Here is a 9443-nt window from a genome sequence, read left to right on the forward strand (position 1 = left end):
ATTGAATGGGCCAAATAGTCTAATTCTGCTCCTATGTCTTATGTTAAACCCCTCATAAAGTGGGCTGGTAAATTTGGAGAAGGTTGGAGGATTCATGGTGAGAGACATGTGCTGCCATGGGATATTGTGAGAATAGAGGAAGTGCGGTTAGTAAGTTTGTGAATTATGCCAAAATTGGTGGTATAGCATACAGTAAAGAAGGTTATCTAAGAAAACAATGGGATCTTGATCAACTGGGCCAATGGGCAGGTAGAGTTTAATTTAGATAAACGCAAGGTCGTGCTTTTTAGTAAGACAAACAAGAATAGGGTAGGCCTTACACAGTTAATGATAGGACATAGTAGGGTGTTGTCAAACAGAGAGACCTTGGGATTCAGGTAAATAATTCTTTGAAAATGGCATCACAGGTAAGCAAGCTGGTGAAGAAGGTGTTGGACATGCTTGCCTTCATTGGTCACAGCATTGAATCTAGGAGTTGAAAGATCATATTGTGGCAGTGCAGGATGTTTTGAAGTACTGTGTCCAGTTCTGGTTACCCTGCTATAGAAAAGATATTGTTAAATTGGCAAGGGTACAGAAAAGACTTACAAGGATATTACCAAAACTGGAGGATTTGAGTTATAAGGAGAGACTGGATAGGCTGGGACTTGCTTCCCAGCAGCATATGAGGCTGAGGGGTGACCTTACAGAGGCTTATAAAATCATGAGGGACATAGTTAAGGTGAATAGCAAAGATTTTTTTTCCCTAGGGTAGAGGAGTTCAAAACTAGAGGACATAATTTTAAGGTGAGAGGAGAAAGATTTAAAAGGGACCTAAGGTGCAACTTTTTCACATAGAGGGTGGTTTGTATATGGATTGAACTGCTGGAGAAAGTGGTAGATACAGGTACAGTTATATTATTTAAACACATTTGGATGGTACATGAATAGAAGAGGTTTAAAGAGTTATGAGCCAAACACAGGCAAATGGGACTGGTTTGGTTTGGCTTGGGAAACCTAGTTGACATGGACAAGTTGGACTGAAGGGTCTGTTTCTAGACTGTATGACTCTATAAACATTGACTCTTCTATAGTGCTAACTATACATCTTAAACAATTTTTGCATCTCTATTAAATAAGCTTTCTTTAAGCAATATACCTGTAATTGTGTTTAAGAAACACAAGCCCAACTGATAGTTTCCTTGTTGTTTTAAACCTGACATACGTAAGGAGTTTAACTGGTCATCTTGGTAATTGGAAAAAGTATTTTTATTTTGTTATGAACTATGAAATGGTAGGACTCGAGCAATGGTGTACTCCCCTAGCCTCGGTGGCAACAGTATTAAGTAAAAATATAAGATCTCTAAACGCCTTATTTGCATTTCATTTAATATTTAATGTGTACCATAATTCTACACATTTTACTGTACATACTTGAGAATACAGAAGAAAAGCTCTTCTTTAAAATTATAAATGTCCAGCTATCCTGTTCCATTCTTGGCCCAAGTTACTGAAATGATCGTGCAATTATTCTTTCCCTGAAAGTTGAGAGATGTACTTTCACTGAGCAAGACCAACAGGAGCATCAAAAGTGCTCTGATTGTGGTACTATCTTTGCAATAATGTGAATTTGGATAAGTTCAATATCGCATTTTCTCTGTTAAGTCTTTTCCATTGTTGACGACAGAGTGGAAAGAGCTTGCTTCAAAGAGAGGAGGGGGAGGAAAATCAGACAAGCGAGTCGTTCTGGAGTCACCTTCTGGCAGACTGCAGCGCAAAGCTAAGAGTAGGTCACCTGTCTTCTCTTTCTGTCAGTGGTTGGAAAAGGAAGTTAAAGGAGGATAAAAATAATGTAGAATGAGGAAATTAGTTTAAAGAGTCTCCAGTGTGTTCAGAGGTTCTCTTGACATTGGTCAAACACTGCAGGATGTTCATATCTTCTGGCCCAAGCAATCCATTTTCAGATACAACAGACAATTACAGCACAAATTTTAAAAGCTCAGTGAAGTTGATTTGTACTGAGAGCACATCTCATGCAATTGAGCTGTTAAAGCCTCACTCTGTTTTGAGAAATCTGCATGCAGCTAATAGATTAAAATGAATACATTTTAATAGAATTTAAGGACCTAGCAAATTGTTGCCTCAACAGATGCTGCATAATATAAATTGAGTGAGCCTGTGTTGTCTCAAGTGGTTTATAAGGACAGTGTAAAGCATAATATTTGCTTCTACAAATGTTGGAAATTATAATTAAGCATCAAAAATACATTCAGTTTTTCATAAATTATTAAATCTACAATGAAGCACATTGCTTATCTGTTTCCAGTGTGTTTTAACTTTCACCAGGGTTAAGACACAAGAGATGCAGCTTTAATCAGTGGCATCTTTGGTCAAACATCATGAGGCACATTGTAGTCACACAAGGTCAACATTACTCTTGTGTCCCAAGGAAAAAATTGTGGCTTCCATCTCCAATTTTATTAATACTCAATGGCAAATGATGAATACAAACTATCGATTCAGTGCAGAAAACCTCACTGTGCTAGCTGCCAGTGATATTTTGAACTTTGTGTAATGACCAATATTTTCAACCACTATTACACAAAAGCAGCAAAAAAAATCAAACATACCCTATACTACATAAGGAGGAATGAGGCGAAACTAATTGTTTAACGTTGTATAGATCAGCTGGAATTGAGGTCTATTTAACTTTATCGAAATATCTGGATATGCTGATAAACATATATTAACCCAAAACCTGCTTAAACCTTCTTGATATTCTAAGTATTAACTGCAATGCTTTCTCTCTCTTGTGCCTTGCAAGTGCCAACAGGATGGTCACAGTCCTAGCATTGGCAAGGCAGCCTTCTGCACCTCCTGATAATGCTGATACTGACACATCAGCAGAAACATCAGATCAGAACATTTAGGAGCACAAACTGATGACTACCTCATTGCGGCAACTCAGTAGCTGGTAGAAACTGGGACTACGAGAAACACCCTAATCGATTTCTCATAGTCTTTCTCTGTTCTCAGTTATGGTGACCATGAAACTATCAGTGATTGGTGTAAAACACCATCTGGTTCAGTAATGTCCTTTTAGGAAAGCAATTTGTTGGATGTATCTGATGTGGCTTAGGTGTGAATTCAGACATACATCAATGTAGTTCACTTTTAATTACCTGCTGAAAGGGCCTAGCAAGTCACTCAGTTGTACCAAACCACTACAAGGAGAATGCAGCAAGTTAAGAAACTGGTCATCATCACCTTTTCATGGGTGCTTAGAAGTGGGTAGGAAATGCTGGCCTTTTCAATGATGCCCACATCTGATGAAAGAATAAGAAAATAAATGACAGACATATTGGATGTTCAGAATGAAGGTGATATCTGTGATGGACTCTGTAACCTGACACTAGAATTGGAAAAGTTTGCAGTCACTTTCACTGGGAAACCTTAACTTTAGGTAACTCTGTGAGCCAATGCCCTAATCAGACACTTTAATTAGATGTGCAGAAACCTATCACTGACTTATACTAAGAAGTTGTACAGTTGTAATTAAACTCCAGCAACACTGCTCCACATGCTTAAGGATGGCTAAACTTTAGCATTAACATCCTCCCTCTGAGTGTTTTTGATTAATTAAAGTATCACAATCGAGCTTTCCATTTCTGTGTTTTGAGCTGAAATCCCAACTAAGGTAAAGTGGATACTAAAGGCCAGAAACATTATACTATGATGAGTAGAGCTTGTAATTAGACAGACTTTTCTGAAACAGGTTTTTAAAAAACATGTAAGTGACTCAGTTGCTTCCAAACTATTTGTTCATATTTTCATGTTTAAAGATATAGGTGATCAAAGGTAAAACAAGCAGATTAGACCTGGAGTAAATATTTTTAATTTGTTTATGACATGTGGGCATCATTGGCAAGGTCAGCATTTATTGCCCATCACTGACAGCCCAGAAGAATGTTGCATCACTAAGTTATAGTATCCCTTCCTGCAATGATTCTCAGCAGGATGGCAGTGCCATGTGTTTCAGAATCACAAATAGCTAACTTGTGTTACAGTGGCTCGTTCAGAAGGTGAATATGCTGACTCATCACCACCTTCTCAGGGGCAATAAATGCCAGCCTTCTCAGGGATGCGAGTTGCAGTCAACTCATTCCTGAACTATCATCTCTCCGCCTCTTTTCATATCGGCACAAGCATCTTATGATACATCAACTAGTTTTCTGTACAGAGGCCATTGAATGAATAAACAATTAAAAGAACAATATTACATATTTAATCAAGAATTATTCAGAATCTTCCTAGTTACTGAACAACATGGGCAGTGGCAAGAAAGTTGTGGAGTTGGCTATTGAGGATTTTCCCACTGGCAAGAGCAAGTCCCATTTTCCAACCATTTTGGATAGCAAGACAAGATTCTTGCCAGTAAGCAGTGAAAGGCCTTTTTGCAATAAATGACACCCACATACTTACATTAGCACACCCCTTTTATATGCAGTTTTCCATTCTCACACCCTCCAGATCGAAACTGGATGGAGGCAGTTCCTGATGTGAAAATCAGGTCGGTTATCTGGTGTTGTATAGCTCACCACCTGCTCCTCCAGATCTTCATCAGTCACTAATATTTCAAGGGACACACTAGGGACAGTGACTGCATGCACCCACCCAATCTAGAAGGATCGCCAAGATCCATTGGTAATACAGATGTCAGTTGCCCTCTGTACAAGATGTCCAAGGTAAATAGCACCAACCATAGAGCAGCTGGGGGCTGCTGACCAGTGCATGGCCAGCTTTAATGATGGCGCTGGCACCAGGGATCCTGAGAGGTCCTGGCAATGGCCAATAGTTCTGACTGTGGCAGTGGGAGAGTACAGAGCTGAAAATGTGTTGCTGGTTAAAGCACAGCAGGTTAGGCAGCATCCAAGGAACAGGAAATTCGACGTTTCGGGCCAGAGCCCTTCATCAGGAAGATGAAGGGCTCTGGCCCGAAACGTCGAATTTCCTGTTCCTTGGATGCTGCCTAACTGCTGTGCTTTAACCAGCAACACATTTTCAGCTCTGATCTCCAGCATCTGCAGACCTCACTTTTTACAGTGGGAGAGTACGACAAGTGGAGTTCCTTAAGGCCATAGGGAAGCAGGCAAGTTCAGAAAGTTCCCACCAGAAAACTAACTAGGGGCCATTGAGAGAAACCCTCCATGAAATTCACTAAAATTGACACTTCTGCCAATTTCCAGAAAGGTTTAGCCCAGCAGCTATTATGAAGTAACTTGTTTAAAAGAATAGAGGAGTCTTCTAATAATTGTATAAAGCTTTAGTGAGACCACAGCTGGAATTGTGTGTATCTCCAAATTTAAGGAAGGATATTCTTGCCTTACTGGCAGTAGAAAGATAGCTCATCAGATTGGTTCCTGGAATGAAAGTGTTGTCCAAAGATGAGAGGCTGCCTATAAAGGGCCCCTACTCTCTGGTGTTTGGAAGGATGAGAGATGATTGCTTGAAACATAAAATATTCGGACTCAGAATCTGGTTCAGACACCATTTTCCCCTGTGGGGTTACGGTTTGTACCATGGGACACATTCACAGGATATGGGGTTGATCATTCATGATTGAGATAAGTCTAACAGTTGTGACTGTTTGGAATTGTCCACCCAAAGGATTGTGGTGCTTCAGCGTTGAGAATATGTAAGGCTGATAGATTTTTCATCTCTTCGGAAATCAAAGGACACAGGGAATAGGTGAGAAAGCAGATTTGAGGCAGAAGATCAGCTCCTTCAGAGGCACCTTGCAAACCCCTAGACTTCACCACCAAGAAAGACAACACCAACAGATCTATGGGACTACTATCCACTGATAGTTCCACAAGGCCACACATTATCCTCATTTGGAATTATATCACTGCTCCCTTACCATTGCTTGGTCAAAATTTTGGAATTCCCTTCATAAAAGCACAGTGAATGTAGCTCCATCAACGGACAGCAGCAGTTCAAGATGACAGCTCACCACCACTACTCAAAAGCTACTAAAGATGGGCAATAATTCCTGGACTAGCTACTGATCTCCACATCCTTTCAACAAATAGAAAATGATTGTATTGTATGGTGGAGCAGGCTTCAGGAGCAATATAGTATAGTCCTGCTCCTACTTCTACATTTGGTTACTGCAATCCTTCAAATTGTACCTGCTGCAAAGTCCTAGCTGTAGGTCATTAAGGAATTGGCACCCACTCATAATCAATTTGGGATCAATGGGACACTTGTTGGGAATAGCTGTAAGCAAGTGGGTGGTGTACTGTCCCAGAATTCCTATCCTATAGTCTCACTGCTGTCCAGCACGAGTGGAAATTCTACATACTTAACATTACTTGAGGTACCTAATTATCAATGAGAATAGGAATTATAACGTTGGACATAGCCAATACTGTAAACGCAACCCCCGGGTGAATGTGCAGGAAATAGCACAAAATGGCAAGTGGAAATTTATGTCTTATCGCAGGGACAATTTTCACCTTGAATAAAATATCTCACCATGGAATATTACTGCAGTACAAAATAATGGTTTGAACTATGCTCAACTCTGTCCAGTCTAATGATATCACAGTTTCTTGGTGGAGAATCAGTGGAGTTTGGCATGATCTCCACATGGAGATACATGTCTTCTCTATCACTTGTTAGTAATAGTCAATATGCTGAGTTAATATAATCTGGATATAGAGACACATCTTCTTATCAAAGTCAAGAGCCTCTTGCGCAGAGATTTATTCATGGTCCAACCTCCACCATAGATTACTGAACAGCCTCTTAGACCTGAATAGGAAAGGAAGATTGATGGCAGGTCTGTTCTCCAACCACAAGCCACCAGTGGTTGGTATCCAGCCATCCTTCCACACTATAACAGCTACAATTCCCTCAATTTGCAAGCTGCACTTAAATTTCTGGCTGTTTTATAATACTGGAAACTCTACAGCCCAATTCTTTGCGGAAAACAAGTATTGTTTTAAAAAGCACTCTTGCAGATGGATTTACCAAAGCATTAATTAGATTTGATTCACAGCAATTGTAAATAGTACAGTTTGTGGTTCCAAATGTAGATAATTCAGTTTAAAGGGATCAGTCCCCAGTTGCCAGACAGTTTTAGGTAATGTTTCAGCGTTTTTTTTGTTTTCAGATAATACGAAATGTAGCAATTTTAATTTTTTGAACTGCTTTTATGCTTAAAATTTCTAATTATTATCTCTTCTGTTTTGTCCCACTGACATAATTTCATTTATATGATTGATAAAGATTCCATTTGGTGTCCAGTTAAAACTTAAAACATGAGCACACACCATTTATTAAGTAAATCATGTTGCTAAGGATTATCATAGAGTAACCAGGGAACCAGTCTTACATAAATGCACATTGTGTGAATGAGGCTAAGTGATCAAGTCTGCCCACACAAATAATTACACTTGATTATCTGTGTCACAAAGGGAGTTGGCCTTTTATTTTTCAACATGATTTTCTATTAGTTTTTCTAATCTCATTAGGCATCCAGGAGATTACAAATTCTAAGAAATGTACCTTTTGTCAACATTTGTTCCATTCACCTCTGAGGAGTAATGAAATAAACATAGGTGTGTATCAACGGTTTCATTTTTGCCTTTTGCATTGTAAATCATTTGTAGAAATAATTGTAATAATATAAAATGGCAATGGACAGGCAAAAGGATACATCACCAAGGGCTATCTGGATGATGCCATGTGTCCTGAAAGTAAAGTACAAACTGTTTAGACAATTGGTGGGCTCACTTTGAATGTGTACGAGTCAGAACATATTCTCAATTAGGAGTTGTTCATTACAGTGCACACCATTTCCTATAATTGTTCGTTGCTGGGCTTTCTTCTTGAAGTTTTAATTCTATTTAAAACTGCATCTGATGTGCTGCCATGATGCCAATGGGAGATCTTCATAATACTTTGCCCATATCTACCACACCATTATCTCTCTTGATGCCTCCATTGATCCTCAATTATCAGATCATTTGCTTGTCCCCAATTATTGAATGAACTGAAATTTCTTCCAATTAAATATTGAGAAAGCTAAAGCCATTACATTTTGTTCTCTCTGCTGACTTAACTGAGCAAGATAAGGAGAAAATAATATGTACAGAATGAAAGGCCTACCTGCAGTAAAACCAGCCTCAGAGTGACTTAAACAATCCACAATCTGACATGAATATTGATTAGACTTACAGTGTGGAAACAGGCCCTCCGGCCCAACAAGTCCACACCGACCCGCCGAAGCGCAACCCACCCATACCCCTACATTTACCCCTTACCTAACACTACGGGCAATTTAGCATGGCCAATTCACCTGACCCGCACATCTTTGGACTGTGGGAGGAAACCGGAGCACCCGGAGGAAACCCACGCAGACACGGGGAGAACGTGCAAACTCCACACAGTCAGTCGCCTGAGTCAGGAATTGAACCCGGGTCTACAGGCGCTGTGAGGCAGCAGTGCTAACCACTGTGCCACCGTGCCGCCCACAAATTTTCTTATCTTTTAAGTTAAAGTAAGGTCCTTAGTTTATATTTAGATCCCTTGTCTATTTTTCTCTCAAATTAAAAATAGCTTGTGAAGTATAAGATTGAATCTAGTGTGTAAAAATGTTAATTACAATAAAGTGTAAATTTTTGGGAATTCATTAAGTGTAATGAGTAGGGATACTAGAATAATTAATTAATATATAAATTAGACATGATAGAAATGTCAGGTCTGGAGATGTGTTGCTGTTGTAGTATGTGGGAGCTGCCTGACACCAAGGTGATCCTGAGCCAACTCACCTGTAGTAACTGTTTGCAACTCGAAGAATTTTGTATCCAAATTGAGGAGCTGGAGCAACTTCAGACATTATGCCACATTAGGGAAGGTGAAAGTTACCCTGACACTTTGCTCCAGGAGGTGGTCACAGCTCTCAAATAAGGAGTTATGACTGCAGGTGAGGCAGGTACAGGGAGCTGGAGGTAGTATTCAAAGAGCCTCGGACCCTGCATCTGTCCAACATTTGCAAAGTTCTTGCAAGCTAAGTAAACAAGTGGGGACTGTAGGAGGATGAATGAAGTAACCCCAACATTGTAGTAAAGGGAGCCATTCTACTGGGAGGAAAAAGTAGTAATGGTAGGGAACCATATAATGTGTTTGATTCACAATATACTCTGCAGCTGTGTGTGGGTTTTAGATTAGATTACTTACAGTGTGGAAACAGGCCCTTCGGCCCAACAAGTCCACACCGACCCGCCGAAGCGAAACCCACCCATTCCCCTACATTTACCCCTTACCTAACACTACAGACAATTTAGCATGGCCAATTCACCCGCACATCTTTGGACTGTGGGAGGAAACCGGAGCACCCGGAGGAAACCCACGCAGACACGGGGAGAATGTGCAAACTCCACACAGTCAGTCGCCTG

The sequence above is a fragment of the Hemiscyllium ocellatum genome, chromosome 28 (assembly GCF_020745735.1).
Source record: "Hemiscyllium ocellatum isolate sHemOce1 chromosome 28, sHemOce1.pat.X.cur, whole genome shotgun sequence".
Classification (NCBI taxonomy): domain Eukaryota; kingdom Metazoa; phylum Chordata; class Chondrichthyes; order Orectolobiformes; family Hemiscylliidae; genus Hemiscyllium; species Hemiscyllium ocellatum.